At 43.5% G+C, this 15293-nt stretch overlaps 1 long non-coding RNA gene across 1 annotated transcript in view; it reads left to right on the top strand.

The window, feature by feature from the left end:
- Positions 1 to 14116, top strand: part of LOC118212505 — a 50665-nt gene extending 36549 nt beyond the window's left edge. The window contains exons 3-4 of the long non-coding RNA XR_004762246.1: positions 13070 to 13163; positions 14019 to 14116. This is a non-coding gene — a long non-coding RNA (uncharacterized LOC118212505). The remainder of the gene's footprint in view (positions 1 to 13069; positions 13164 to 14018) is intronic.
- Positions 14117 to 15293: the final 1177 nt, after the last annotated feature.

Below are 15293 nucleotides of genomic sequence, written 5' to 3'. Positions count from 1 at the left end.
AGGGTTGGAGCTAGGGTTAGAGCTAGGGTTAGGGTTAGGGTTAGGGTTAGAGCTAGGGTTAGGGTTAGGGTTAGGGTTGGGTTAGGGTTAGAGCTAGGGTTAGAGCTAGGGTTAGGGTTAGGGTTAGGGTTAGGGTTGGGTTAGGGTTAGGGTTAGGGTTAGAGCTAGGGTTAGGGTTGTTAGGGTTAGGGTTGTTAGGGTTAGGGTTAGGGTTAGGGTTAAGGTGAGGGTTAGGGTTAGGGTTAGGGTTAGGGTTAGGGTTGGAGCTAGGGTTAGAGCTAGGGTTAGGGTTAGGGTTAGGCTTACTAGCCTGCTGTTAGGGTTAGGGACACAGTTAGGGTTAGGGTTAGGGTTAGGGTTAGGGTTACAGCTAGGGTTAGGGTTAGGGCTAGGGCTAGGGTTAGGGTTAGGGTTACTAGCCTGCAGTTAGGGTTAGGGTTAGGGTTAGGGTTAGGGACACGGTTAGGGTTAGGGTTAGGGTTAGAGCTAGGGTTAGGCTTAGGGTTAGGGTTACTGTGCTAGCCTGTAGGGTTAGGGTTAGGGTTAGGGTTACTGTACGATTTAGGGTTAGGGTCAGGGTTAGGGTTAGAGCTAGGGTTAGGGTTAGGGTTACAGCTAGGGTTAGGGTTAGGGTTAGGGTTAGGGTTAGGGTTAGGGCTAGGGCTAGGGTTAGGGTTAGGGTTACTAGCCTGCAGTTAGGGTTAGGGTTAGGGTTAGGGACACGGCTAGGGTTAGGGTTAGGGTTAGAGCTAGGGTTAGGCTTAGGGTTAGGGTTACTGTGCTAGCCTGTAGGGTTAGGGTTAGGGTTAGGCACAGGGTTAGGGTTAGGGTTAGGGTTACTGTACTAGTTAGGGTTAGGGTTAGGGTTAGGCACAGGGTTAGGGTTACTGTACTAGCCTGCTGGCTTAGGGTTAGGGTTACTAGCCTGCAGTTTGGGTTAGGGTTAGGGTTAGGGTTAGGGACATGGTTAGGGTTAGGGTTAGGGTTAGGGTTAGAGCTAGGGTTAGGATTAGGGTTAGGGCTAGGGTTAGGGTTAGGGTTACTAGCCTGCAGTTAGGGTTAGGGTTAGGGTTAGGGACACAGTTAGGGTTAGGGTTAGGGTTAGGGACACGGTTAGGGTTAGGGTTAGGGTTAGAGCTAGGGTTAGGGTTATGGTTAGGGTTACTGTGCTAGCCTGTAGGGTTAGGGTTAGGGTTAGGCACAGGGTTAGGGTTAGGGTTAGGGTTACTGTACTAGTTAGGGTTAGGGTTAGGGTTACTGTACTAGTTAGGGTTAGGGTTAGGGTTACTGTACTAGCCTGCTGGGTTAGGGTTAGGGTTAGGGTTACTGTACTAGCCTGTAGGGTTAGGGTTAGGGTTAGGGTTACTAGCCTGCAGTTAGGGTTAGGGTTAGGGTTAGGGTTACTGTACTAGCCTGTAGGGTTAGGGTTAGGGTTACGGTTAGGGTTACTGTACTAGTTAGGGTTAGAGCTAGGGTTAGGGTTAGGGTTACAGTTAGGGTTACTAGCCTGCAGTTAGGGTTAGGGTTAGGGTTACGGTTAGGGACACGGTTAGGGTAGGGTTAGGGTTAGTGTTAGGGTTAGAGCTAGGGTTAGGGTTAGGGTTAGTGCTAGGGTTAGGGTTAGGGTTAGGGTTAGGGTTACTAGCCTGCAGTTAGGGTTAGGGTTAGGGTTAGGGCTAGGGTTAGGGTTAGGGTTAGGGTTACGAGCCTGTAGTTAGGGTTACAGCTAGGGTTACGGTTAGGGACACGGTTAGGGTTAGAGCTAGGGTTAAGGTTAGGGTTAGGTTTAGGGTTACATCTAGGGTTAGGGTTAGGGTTACTGCTAGGGATAGGGTTAGGGTTACAGCTTGGCTTAGGGTTACGGTTACAGCTAGGGTTATGGTTGCAGCTAGGGTTAGGGTTAGGGTTAGAGCGAGAGTTAGGGTTAGAGCTAGGGTTAGGGTTAGGGTTAGAGCTAGTGTTAGGGTTAGGGTTAGGGCTAGGGTTAGGGCTAGAGCTAGGGTTAGGGTTAGAGCTAGGGTTAGGGTTAGGGTTACAGCTAGGATTAGGGTTAGGGTTACTGCTAGGGTTAGGGTTAGAGCTATGGTTAGGGTTAGGGTTAGGGTTACAGATAGGGTTAGGGTTAGGCTTCCTGCTAGGGTTGGGGTTAGGGTTAGGTTTGCAGCTAGGGTTAGGGTTAGGTTTTCTGCCAGGGTTGGGGTAAGGCTTAGGGTTACAGCTAGGGTTAGGGTTAGGGTCCCAGCTAGCGTTAGGGTTAGGTTTACAGCTAGGATTAGGGTTAGGGTTTCTGCTAGGGTTACGGTTAGAGCTATGGTTAGGGTTAGGGTTAGGGTTACAGATAGGGTTAGGGTTAGGCTTACTGCGAGGGTTGGGGTTAGGGTTAGGGTTACAGCTATGGTTAGGGTTAGGGTCCCAGCTAGGGTTAGGGTTAGGGTAACAGCCAGGATTAGGGTTAGGGTTACTGCTAGAATTAGGGTTAGGGTTAAGGTTACAGTTAGGGTTATAGCTAGGGTTAGGGTTACAGTTAGCATTAGGGTTAGGGTTCCAGCTAGGGTTAGGGTTGCAGCTAAGGTTAGGGTTAGGGTTATAGCTAGGGTTATGGTTAGGGTTATAGCTTGGGTTAGGGTTCCAGCTAGGGTTAGGGTTGCAGCTAGGGTTAGGTTTAGGGTTACATCTAGGGTTAGGGTTAGGGTTACTGCTAGGGATAGGGTTAGGGTTACAGCTGGGTTTATGGTTAGGGTTCCAGCTAGGGTTATGGTTGCAGCTAAGGTTAGCGTTAGGGTTACAGCTAGGGTTAGGGTTAGGGTTACAGTTAGAGTTGGGGTTAGGGTTACAGCTAGGGTTAGGGTTAGTTTTAATGCTAGGTTTAGGGTTAGGGATACAGCTAGGGTTAGGGTTACGGTTAATGCTAGGGTTAGGGTTAGGGTTAGGGTTAGGGTTACTGTGCTAGCCTGTAGGGTTAGGGTTAGGCACATGGTTAGGGTTAGGGTTAGAGCTAGGGTTAGGGTTAGGGTTAGGGTTACTGTGCTAGCCTGTAGGGTTAGGGTTAGGGTTACTGTACTAGCCTGTAGGGTTAGGGTTAGGGTTACTGTACTAGTTAGGGTTAGGGTTAGGCACAGGGTTAGGGTTAGGGTTATTGTACTCGCCTGCTGGGTTAGGGTTAGGGTTAGGGTTACTGTACTAGCCTGTAGGGTTAGGGTTAGGGTTAGGGTTACTGTACGAGTTAGGGTTAGGGTTAGAGCTAGGGTTAGGGTTACAGCTAGGGTTAGGGTTAGGGCTAGGGCTAGGGTTAGGGTTAGGGTTAGGGTTAGGGTTACTAGCCTGCAGTTAGGATTAGGGTTAGGGTTAGGGTTAGGGACATGGTTAGGGTTAGGGTTAGGGTTAGGGTTAGAGCTAGGGTTTGGGTTAGGGTTAGGGTTAGGGCTAGGGTTAGGGTTAGGGTTAGGGTTAGGGTTACTAGCCTGCAGTTAGGGTTAGGGTTAGGGTTAGGGACACAGTTAGGGTTAGGGTTAGGGTTAGGGTTAGGGACACGGTTAGGGTTAGGGTTAGGGTTAGAGCTAGGGTTAGGCTTAGGGTTAGGGTTACTGTTCTAGCCTGTAGGGTTAGGGTTAGGGTTAGGCACAGGGTTAGGGTTAGGGTTAGGGTTACTGTACTAGTTAGGGTTAGGGTTAGGCACAGGGTTAGGGTTAGGGTTAGGGTTACTGTACTAGCCTGCTGGGTTAGGGTTAGGGTTAGGGTTACTAGCCTGCAGTTAGGGTTATGGTTAGGGACATTGTTAGGGTTAGGGTTAGAGCTAGGGTTAGGGTTAGGGCTAGGGTTAGGGTTAGGGTTACTAGCCTGCAGTTAGGGTTAGGGTTAAGGTTACAGATAGGGTTAGGGTTAAGGTTAGGGTTAGGGTTAGGGACACGGTTAGGGTTAGGGTTAGAGCTAGGGTTAGGGTTAGGGTTAGGGTTAGGGTTACTGTGCTAGCCTGTAGGGTTAGGGTTAGGGTTAACACAGGGTTCGGGTTAGGGTTAGGGTTACTGTACTAGTTAGGGTTAGGGTTAGGGTTAGGCACAGGGTTAGGGTTAGGGTTACTGTACTAGCCTGCTGGGTTAGGGTTAGGGTTAGGGTTAGGGTTACTGTACTAGCCTGTAGGGTTAGGGTTAGGGTTAGGGTTACTGTACGAGTTAGGGTTAGGGTTAGGGACACGGTTAGGGTTAGGGTTAGAGCTAGGGTTAGGGTTAGGGTTACTAGCCTGCAGTTAGGGTTAGGTTTAGGGTTAGGGTTACTGTACTAGCCTGTAGGGTTAGGGTTAGTGTTACGGTTAGGGTTACTGTACTAGTTAGGGTTAGGGTTAGGGTTAGAGCTAGGGTTACGGTTAGGGTTAGGGTTACGGTTAGGGTTACTAGCCTGCAGTTAGGGTTAGGGTTAGGGTTACGGTTAGGGACACGGTTAGGGTAGGGTTAGGGTTAGGTTTAGGGTTAGAGCTAGGGTTAGGGTTAGGGTTAGGGTTAGGGTTAGGGTTAGGGTTAGGGTTACTAGCCTGCAGTTAGGGTTAGGGTTAGGCTTAGGGTTAGGGCTAGGGTTAGGGTTAGGGTTACTAGCCTGCAGTTAGGGTTAGGGTTAGGGTTAGGGTTAGGGACACGGTTTGTGTTAGGGTTAGGGTTAGGGTTAGAGCTAGGGTTAGGGTTAGGGTTAGGTGTAGGGTTACATCTAGGGTTAGGGTTAGGGACACGGTTAGGGTTAGGGTTAGAGCTAGGGTTAGGGTTAGGGTTACTAGCCTGCAGTTAGGGTTAGGTTTAGGGTTAGGGTTACTGTACTAGCCTGTAGGGTTAGGGTTAGGGTTACGGTTAGGGTTACTGTACTAGTTAGGGTTAGGGTTAGGGTTAGAGCTAGGGTTACGGTTAGGGTTAGGGTTACGGTTAGGGTTACTAGCCTGCAGTTAGGGTTAGGGTTAGGGTTACGGTTAGGGACACGGTTAGGGTAGGGTTAGGGTTAGGTTTAGGGTTAGAGCTAGGGTTAGGGTTAGGGTTAGGGTTAGGGTTAGGGTTAGGGTTAGGGTTACTAGCCTGCAGTTAGGGTTAGGGTTAGGGTTAGGGTTAGGGCTAGGGTTAGGGTTAGGGTTACTAGCCTGCAGTTAGGGTTAGGGTTAGGGTTAGGGTTAGGGACACGGTTTGTGTTAGGGTTAGGGTTAGGGTTAGAGCTAGGGTTAGGGTTAGGGTTAGGTGTAGGGTTACATCTAGGGTTTGGGTTAGGGTTAGAGCGAGGGTTAGGGTTAGGGTTAGAGCGAGGGTTAGGGTTAGGGCTAGAGCTAGGGTTAGGGTTAGAGCTAGGGTTAGGGTTAGGGTTAGGGTTAGGGCTAGGGTTAGAGCTATGGTTAGGGCTAGGGTTAGGGTTAGAGCTAGGGTTAGGGTTAGAGCGAGGGTTAGGGTTAGAGCTAGGGTTAGGGTTAGGGTTAGGGTTAGGGTCAGAGCTAGGGTTAGGGTTAGGGCTAGGGTTAGGGTTAGGGTTAGAGCTAGGGTTAGGGTTAGGGTTAGGGCAAGAGTTAGGGCTAGGGTTAGGTCAAGGGTTAGGGCAAGGGTTAAGGCAAGGGTTAGGGATGCAGTTACTTTATTTTGGTTTGTTGATGTTTGTTGATGTTAAGATAATTTTTATGTAAAATCAAAAAACGTGTTTTCTAAAATTTTAGGACACATCATCAGTAAGGTACCATGTTATTTTCGTTTTTTGAAAATTCGATTAATTTTATTGTTTTGTTTACGTCTCAATTTTGTATTCTTTCAGGCAAAAAAAACGGTTTGTTGCTATCTACTATCGTTTTCCAGATATTAACGTTTAAAGTCATGAATGAACGTTTATCCCATAATCCCTTCTTTAGTTAAAACTACATTGGTGGCTCAGTGGAAGAGCCCCCGTCTCCGACACGGGAGACCCGGGTTCGAACCCCAGTCGGCGCACACAATATGTGTGTGCCTTTTATTGTATATTTAAATATAACAGATTTATTTTACATATTATATTATTCTTATAAGATTATGTTGTTATTTAATCTTATTATGAACATTAAATTATCGGTTTTTGAATTTTCGGTTTCAATAGGTTATTTTAATTATCGGTTTAATAGGTAATTTATGGAATATCATCCTCGAGCCCTTGTGATTATAGAGAGAGTGCTACTTCCGATGGCTCTGGCTGGGTTAGGGCGTAGAATATTACAATGGCTCCCCCCATCACAGTACATAGACTGCGTGGTTGGTCGGGGGAGACCAAGGGCATGCACGAGCCTACGCCTGTCGAGCACAACTCTCAATCGTGGCTATAATCCGGGATGAAGGTTTGCTAATTTAAAGGGAGTATGTTCTGGTGAGCAAAGGAGGAGTCTTTCACAGCGAGATTGCGCTGCTACTTTCCGTTGTCCCTGGACAACATCTCGACCAGTCCACATCCATGCTACCATGTACACGATTTTATGTTTTAACGAGAGGGTGATTATGGTGAGCACAATAGGAATCATGAGCCGCGAGATTGCGTCGGCCACGTTCCAGATGTCGAAATAGTTCCCCCAACGAACGCATGAGCCGGCGAAAGACCGATCGAACGAACGAGCGGCCGGGCGATTGCACGAACGTATGGTCAATCTGGCAACCAGACGAACGCTCTCAAAAGTCCGGACCGACGAACGAACGAACGGACAATCAAACAGTCGAGCAATCGAATGGAAGTAGGCGAACGGCCGAAAGCACAGACAACCGATCGACCGATCAGGCGGGCAATTGGACGGGTGAATGGCCGAGCATGCGACCAGACAAACCGACCCAAAGACACGAACTGACGGACGAAAGGACGAACGGCAGACCGGACGATAAGACACCCGACTGGACACTGCACTCCACCAGTCAACCTCTATGCTACCATAAATATTATGGTTTGATTAACCATTTAACGGGAGGATGAACATAGGGAGAGTAAAGAGAATGAGCAGCGAGATTGCGCTGGTCACGCTAGATGCCTGCCTGGGCATCATACTCACCCGTTCAACCTCCATGCTACAGCCTAAGTAGTTGGAGGGCGAGCGGGTGAAAATGTTTTTCCTATTAATTTTATTCATTTAATGGGAGGATGAACATAGGGAGAGTAAAGAGAATGAGCAGCGAGATTGCGCTGGTCACGCTAGATGCCTGTCTGGGCATCATACTCACCCGTTCAACCTCCATGCTACAGCCTAAGTAGTTGGAGGGCGAGCGGGTGAAAATGTTTTTTCACTAACTTTATGAAATAGATTTTCTAAACCGTTTATATTAATTTGCTAAATTACTGATAAATACTTTGTTAAATATCATGGTTTAATTATTCATTTAACGGGAGGATGAACATGGACAGAGTAAACAGCGAATGATTACCGCAAGATTGCGCCGGTCATTCTCAATGCCTGACTGGGCATTGTACTCACATGTTCAACTTCCATACTACAGTCTATGGAGTTGGAGGGCGAGCGGGCAGGGGGTTTGTTATATATTGACTATTCAAACGGTTTATTAAGCTTAAATTATTGATTTGTTATATTATGTATAAGGTTGGGGTTAGGCTAAAGGTAAGGGTTAGGGCCAGGGTTAGGGCCAGGGTAGGGTTAGGGCTGGGGTTAGGGTTAAGGTTAGGGTTAGGGCTAGGGTTAGGGTAAGGGCTAAGGTTAGGGGAAGGGTTAGGGTTAGGGTTCGAGCTAGGGTTAGGGTTAGGGTTAGGGTTAGGGTTGGGGTTAGAGCTAGGGTTAGGGCTAGGGCTAGGGTTAGGGTTAGGGCTAGGGTTAGAGCTAGGGTTAGGGTTAGGGTTAGAGCTAGGGTTAGGGTTAGGGTTAGGGCTAGGGTTAGAGCTAGGGTTAGGGCTAGGGCTAGGGTTAGGGTTAGAGCTAGGGTTAGGGCTAGGGTTAGGGTTAGGGTTAGAGCTAGGGTTAGGGTTAGGGCTAGGGCTTGTGTTAGGGTTAGGGCTTGGGTTAGGGCTTGGGTTTGGGTTAGGGTTAGGGTTAGGGTTAGGGCTAGGGCTAGGGTTAGGGTTAGAGCTAGGGTTAGGGTTAGGGTTAGAGCTAGTGTTAGGGTTAGAGCTAGGGGGAGGGGTTAGGGTTAGGATTAGAGCTAGGGTTAGGGCTAGGGCTTGTGTTAGGATTAGGGTTAGGGCTTGGGTTAAGGCTAGGGTTAGGGTTAGGGTTAGGGTTAGGGCAAGAGCTAGGGTTAGAGCTAGGGTTAGGGTTAGGGTTAAAGCTAGGGTTAGGGTTAGGGTTATAGCTAGGGTTAGTGTTAGGGTTATAGCTAGGGTTAGGGTTAGGGTTAGGGTTCCAGCTAGGGTTAGGGTTAGGGGTACAGCTAGGGTTAGGGTTAGGGTTCCTGCTAGTGTTAGGGTTACAGCTAGCGTTAGGGTTAGGGTTCCACCTAGGGTTAGGGTTGCAGCTAAGTTTAGGGTTAGAGTTATAGCTAGGGTTAGTGTTAGGGTTAGGGTTAGGGTTACAGCTAGGGTTAGGGTTAGGGTTACTGCTAGGGTTAGTTTTAGGGTTAGGGTTCCAGATAGGTTTAGGGTTAGGGTTAGGGTTAGGATTTGGGTTACAGCTAGGGATAGGGTTAGGGTTACAGCTAGCGTTAGGGTTAGGGTTAGGGTTACTGCTAGGGTTAGGGTTAGGGTTACTTCTAGGGTTAGGGTTAGGGTTACAGTCAGGGTTTGGGTTAGGGTTATAACTAGGGTTAGGGTTACAGCTAGGGTTAGGTTTGGGGTCACATCTAGGATTAAGGTTATGTTTGGGTTTACAGCTAGGTTTAATCTTAGGGTTCACCAATGAACAAATGACTCTACTATGTCCACAACTCTTTATGACATGCAGTTCAAAAGCTATGAAATCATAAACATTCAGATTTTTTAGAAACCGTTCACCGATGCTTTCCACAAAGTAATAGCACATCATTCCCGGTGAAGCCGCTCGATTTGACATGTTGCACGTGTATGTGGTGCGAAAACTCTGGGAGGAGTAGCGGTCCAACAAATGGGAGGAATAAAGAATAATAATTTGTGAAATAATTGTAGTGTGATTGCCAAAGGCAACCACACTAATAAGGATCTGTATACAATATATGCAAAATGCTAAACGTTCGTTTGTAATCACTTCAAAAACAAAAACTCATATTTTTAGTGGTGTTCCTTGCCAGTTTGAATCAAAGTGGGTGTTTGTTTCAGCTGTAAATACTTAGGCAACACATCATTTCTGACAGCAAATAACTATAAACAGTTGTATAATGTGCAGACACATGATTTAATCTTTACATGTTTATTTCAAATCAAAATGGAATTAATTCTGCTTTAAATCAAGTGCCAGGAATCGCCAGCCCAGCAGGATGTATCGTCTATCAACAACGTCTGTATGCTTCAACAACAAAATAAATAGATTGATGACTAGATTAGTTAGTGTAGGCTTGTAATTCTGTCTGCTATTGCTTCCTAATTTTTACTCTAATGCTGCAGGTACTGGTTCTTTGTCATCTGCAATTATTTGAAATATGGCTTTTTCCCATACATTAAAGACCATGTGCAGTCAAAATCATGATTTTAAAATGCTTATATTATGACCAAAGACTATAAGGTTACTTACACATTGATGATAAAAGTATTTCATACATGTATGTAAAGAATTAAATATTTTTTCCTAAAAACTATTCAATGCTCGACATTGCCACCTGGTGGAGCATTTGGTATTGGTGGTTTTAAGACCAAATTCGTGACGTCACAAATGTTTCTAATTTGCAGTGCGGTGGCCAAAACACTCACCCAGTATGAATATTTATGTATTGTGCGATCCTAAGTTTAAAGCCATGATCAAATTATCAAATACATATTGCGCGGGTCTGATGCTAACATTAACTATCCAGTTCAACAATGCCTTATTGTGTGATTAAAGATGGCAGAGATAGGAATGCATCTTTTCACGCCTTGCCAAAAGATGCATGTCTCCGAAAGGTCTGGAGCGATTATATAGAAAAACAAAACAGTGCACAGTTAGAAATATCAACGGCGACAAGATTGTGCAGTACACATTTTACCCCTGATTCATTCTACAATTGTGAACAGAAGAGGTCATAGCAACAAGATAAACCCGACAATAGCCCTAAGATATGCCAATACAGTGAAAACGCTGCTCACTGAACAACGAAATAAACGAGAAAAAGTTTTTAAAAATGATACCATATCATTCTACTGTCAATATCTGGGACTAAATATTGAATAAATATACAACCTTACCGTTAGTTTTATGTGTAGAGATGTCCCTTTTGAGACGGAGTGGTCATATATTGTCTTGGACAATCCCTTTGGGAAATATACACGCATTTGTGATGCCTGGGTACCTTCCAAAATAGCTGTGCCTAATACCCCACGTGTTGTTTACGCGTTGTCGCCCTTTTTAGTACAGGCTGGCTTGATTGACAATTCATTTATTCAGTAGGTGAGAGTATAAGCTTTCTAACCATGTATAACATATCTAATTTTGCTTTGGAATAGCATTTTATAGGTCAGCGTAACCAAATAATTTCTTATCATTGCATTCACTTACCCATTCGCTCTGTGGTAGCAGTTAAAGACCCTGCAACTAACGAAACGTGGTCAACGATTTTTCGTAATTTCTTGGAAAATACTATTATTATTGAGGACTTCTGGGCATAGCTAAGCCATATGTTTGCAGTAGACCTAGCTGACATCGTTTTCTGGAGCAAAACAGAAGCGAATAGGACAATATCATTGATTTACTGTCTCTGTCTCCATCTACTGAACATAGATAAGATTTCATCATTGCTATGTAAGTATTACTGCTCAAAATATTTCGGTTATACGTTATTTTTTAAATTTAGTGTCTTTAAATAGGTTAGTGGTATTATATAATGTGGATATTTCACATTGCAATGTAAGCATTAGTTAGTAGTATAATAGTTTTTTTGAAGCATGCAACAGTGATGACGTGAGAGTTGGAACATTGCAAAAACGTGGTGGACGGTTGAAAATTGTTTTCATGTTGTCCCATCCCCATGCAAGAAAACATACGAGAGTGCAGAATATAGCAATACACACAAGAGTTAATTATTACACATTTAGGTACTGTACTGCATTGTGTGACAATATTTTTGCATTTTTTTTTTTTGATCTTATAGAAACGTTTTATCAACCTTCATAAGGGGCTAATTTATATGCTTTATAATGGACAAAAAGCATTTTATTCAATTTTGGAGAGATTTTGCATATGTTTCTGGACCCCTAGATATTTTAGACCACTGTACATACCGAAAGCTTGTAATTCCCACTTGAAAATGATGCAACAGTGAGTTTTCTTGATTCAAAACGGTTTTTTGTTTTGTGAAATACATGAATATGTTGTGATTTACAGCAATGCATAATTTAGACATTTTGGATAGATTTGGAGATGCTGGGTACAGTGTTTTTGCTTCATACATCTGTAGTAGTTCTACATATCCACCCTTATATTTTATGAACTTGTGGTCAAGAAGTTTTTGATCCAGCACATGTATAGTTTAACCTGCTGTATATATGCAATCTCTCAGTATTTCATTGCAAATGAAAAAAGTGCAAAATTTTTAATTTTTTGTCTAGACAATTGCATTTGTGGCACTTTATTTCTTCCAAAATTATGAATATAAACTAATCTGTGTTAGTATTGCAAATTGTACAAATGTCTTGCTTCATTTAAGCCATTTTCCAAGTCTCTGTGGTGTTCACATTTGGAGTTATAAAGCTTTAAATAGGGTACCCCCTACTAAATGGGCAAGGATTGGCAAGATTTGGCATGTGCGCTAAGGGGTTAACACAATCAGTTAACGTTAAAGTTACTTAACGTTGATATAGATTACATTACAAATCATAATGTTAGCCGTCCTAGCCTCACTTTACTTCACTGTCGATAATGTTTAGCCCGAACGGACGCTTACCGGTTGAACAGACCGGTTCCGGTAAGCATCCGTTCGGGCTAGGTGACGTTCTGCTATTAACTGAATCAAGCCTACAAACTATAACGTTAGCATTAACCTCATCTTCCCAATTTACTTGCTGTCTGGCTGTTTACTTGCTGTCTGGCTATCGATAATTTTGCTAATGTAGCAATGAGCTGTACATATCTTGTGTAAATATAGCTAACGTTAGCTGGCGAGTGTAACGTTACTTTATTCTCCAGACTGTTATAACGTTACTGCCTCAAAAAAAACAATCGATAATGTTATGTGCTAACGTAAGTTATCCTATAACGTTAGGGTCCTATATTGTAGGCTGTAAGCAATGGGCTCATACATATACGGCTCAATATTTCTAATGCTGTTATTGCTGTACTCGTTATCCATTATTATGTACAGTCTCTGATGATAACTAACTTTAACAACTGACGTTACGTGGAGTGAGCGTTGATCCAGGTCAGTGTGAGTGAGCGGACCGGGCTGTCAATCAAAAGTGAATGCATAAATAATTAGGACAGAACTGACACGCCCAGCCAGTCTTGAGTCTGCTATATTAAGAAATTCAGGTTTTACATCAAAGCAGGTTTTTATTTTTTCAAAGTCTAATAAGTAGAAAAAATACATATATATTATAATTTAGTAAATAAAGGAACAGTTTAAATGTAAGAAAATGGAGGCTGCTCAGGGACTTTAAGAAGTGAAGTGACAATAAGGGGGGGGGGGTGTAGTGACAACATCTTCTGTATCTGTATCAGGAGGGAGAGGGGATGGGTGTAGACTGTTAATCTACTGTTATTTAATAATAGCCTCTGTCAATGTCTTGGGGCATGCATTAAAACATGTGTTCTGCTGTGCTCAAGAAGAAAAGACTGTGTGTACAATGTGCTGCACATTTACAAATATGTGTTCAGATACCCCCCAATTAGGTAAGTTAATAATTAGTCCCTTGTCTACTTCACACTAAGTTCACAGTGTAACAGATTAAGTGCATTCATGCATATGCATATATGTACAGATGGGTTTTCTTTTCTGCTTCGTGAGTGATTGCTGAACTGTCGTGCTGACAGCAGTGATTTTCTTCCATGATCCTTAATTTCTTTCAGCGGTTGAAACTGAAATATGCATGCCACCGGACCAGAGAACAAAGCTGATGGGGAGGGGGAAAGCCAGGGAAGCTAATGTTAATAAATCAAACAGGTCAGTCCTTCTTCTGAGACAAACATGACACACTGCCCTCAACAACCTGGGGACTCCGAATATGAAGTCAGCCCGCTGTAATTTGGGTGGCTGCTAAAGAGCAGCAGGCCAGGGCTGGCTCTGGGCCTGGGAATCATGGGACAGGCTTCCCTGGCGTTTCTGCCGAGTCACAGCTCTATTTACGCCGGGGGGGGGGGGGGGGGCACAGCCCTGACGATGAGGGGGAGGAGACGAAGCGTGGCTCCACTCCTGAGTGACATGCAGTCGGGGCAATCCGTCACCCATGGCACCAGCCCCTACTCATTCCTATTCATTATTTTATTTGTTGCTATTTATCATTCCCCTCAATCTGAGATCCCCCCAAGCAAAAACTTTCATACGCCATTCTGCCACATGCTGTGTAATTATACAACAGGTCTGACACAGAGCGCAGAGCACATTTTATGTCTTTTGCTTTTACAAACGGTGAGGCCAGGGTCAAGTAACTGTGGATTTTTGTTTTTATTTGGACAAAATAGACTTTTAGATTTTGTAGGTGTTTGCTGAATCATGTCATCCTTACTAACTAACTAACTAATTAACTAACTATCTAACTGACTGACTAACTAACTAAATAAATAAATAAATAAATTGTGAGGCACATGACCACATGCAGCTTCCTACAGCCCATATATAATATTTCAGCTAATACAATGCACTGACATGAGTCTGGCGATTTTAACAAAAACTCCTTAGAGGATGTCAGAGTATTATTGGTCTATTGGAAAAACAGCACCTATAAGGATATTATGTGATGGATGAAAGGGCGTGTCACTAATTTTAAAGGTGATCTATCCTTCTTTTCTCTATTTGCAGATCGCAAAGAATTCCAGTAGGTAAATAAGATGATAGACTTCACATGCTTGAAAGATACAAATAAAATCCCTCTGCTTTTGGTAAAGGGGCCTGCAAACCAAGCAATCTACTGTTTAAATTCTGTTTCTGATTAATGGTTACTCTACCTGATGAACTGTATAAACAAATATAAAGAAACATTTGTTTGGACTTTTTTAAACTGTTAATCATGCAATTGGATGAAGACAAAGATAGGGCTGACGTAGGTCCAAAAAAAAAAGTAATTTCCTGTGTTCGGTTTGAGCTGAAAAATCAGATCTTTTCAGAACTGTGGACAGTAGCTTGGATAGACACGGTGCTGAATTTTACAGGCCCGAGGTTATCAGGACACATGAGAGCAAGTAATAAAGTCTTGTGGTTTACACGCTGAAATTAAATGATTGCAAAGGATGGATGTTTCCCCCCTCAGGCCAGTCCCTTTCCAATATAATCTCGTGTTTCGGTTCAAATTAAATACCCTGGAAGAGATGACAGCATTGTTTGAACTGGACTGCTGACTGGAAGAAATATCTTTTCATTAGTGGTGCATTATGAATTTAGTCTAACACAGTCATAAAGAAATGTAAATGTTTTGCAATTACAACAGCCTGAGGGTGTGTGCCGGTGCCAAAGGAGGATATTGAGTACCACTGAATCCAATTATGCTGATTTAACCCTTTTGAAGAGTAGGTTTTTTAAAATGTTTTTTTCAAACTTCTAAGTCAGTGTTCTAGAACTCAATTGATTTCAGTTACCAGTGGTGATTGTTACTTCAGCATTAGAATGTTCAGTTAAGAACATTGTCATCACATATTTGTGATTTGACATGCTTTTTAATCATGCTTCCGACATATTATTGGTTTTAATAGATTAATGCTAATGATGATGCACCTGTGAACAGTGAAAAACATGCGAGAGGTCATATGCAGGTTTAACCTGAATCATGCCAATAAGGTCCATGTTCCTTTACCTCTAAATATTATTTTTAAGAAGTAAAAGGACTTTTTATTTTCACAGGAAAACTGAGAGTGTTTCAAGCTTGGCATGTTAGAAGAAATACATTGTTTTAGAAATGTGTTTTATTGAAGGTTCTAAAGCAAAAATCTAGGAAAACAGTACAGACAATATACAGCTAGGATATTGTAGGTATCTAGGTGTTGTATGAAATAAAATGCTACAGTGTTATTATTGTATGAGATTGAAGTTATATGCAGTAGGTAAATAAATAATCAAGCCTATATGAAATCTGTACCTCTG

The sequence above is a fragment of the Anguilla anguilla genome, chromosome 14, assembly GCF_013347855.1.
Source record: "Anguilla anguilla isolate fAngAng1 chromosome 14, fAngAng1.pri, whole genome shotgun sequence".
NCBI classification, from domain to species: domain Eukaryota; kingdom Metazoa; phylum Chordata; class Actinopteri; order Anguilliformes; family Anguillidae; genus Anguilla; species Anguilla anguilla.
The sequence above is the reverse complement of the archived record's forward strand: the minus strand, read 5'-3'. Positions and strand labels throughout refer to the sequence as shown.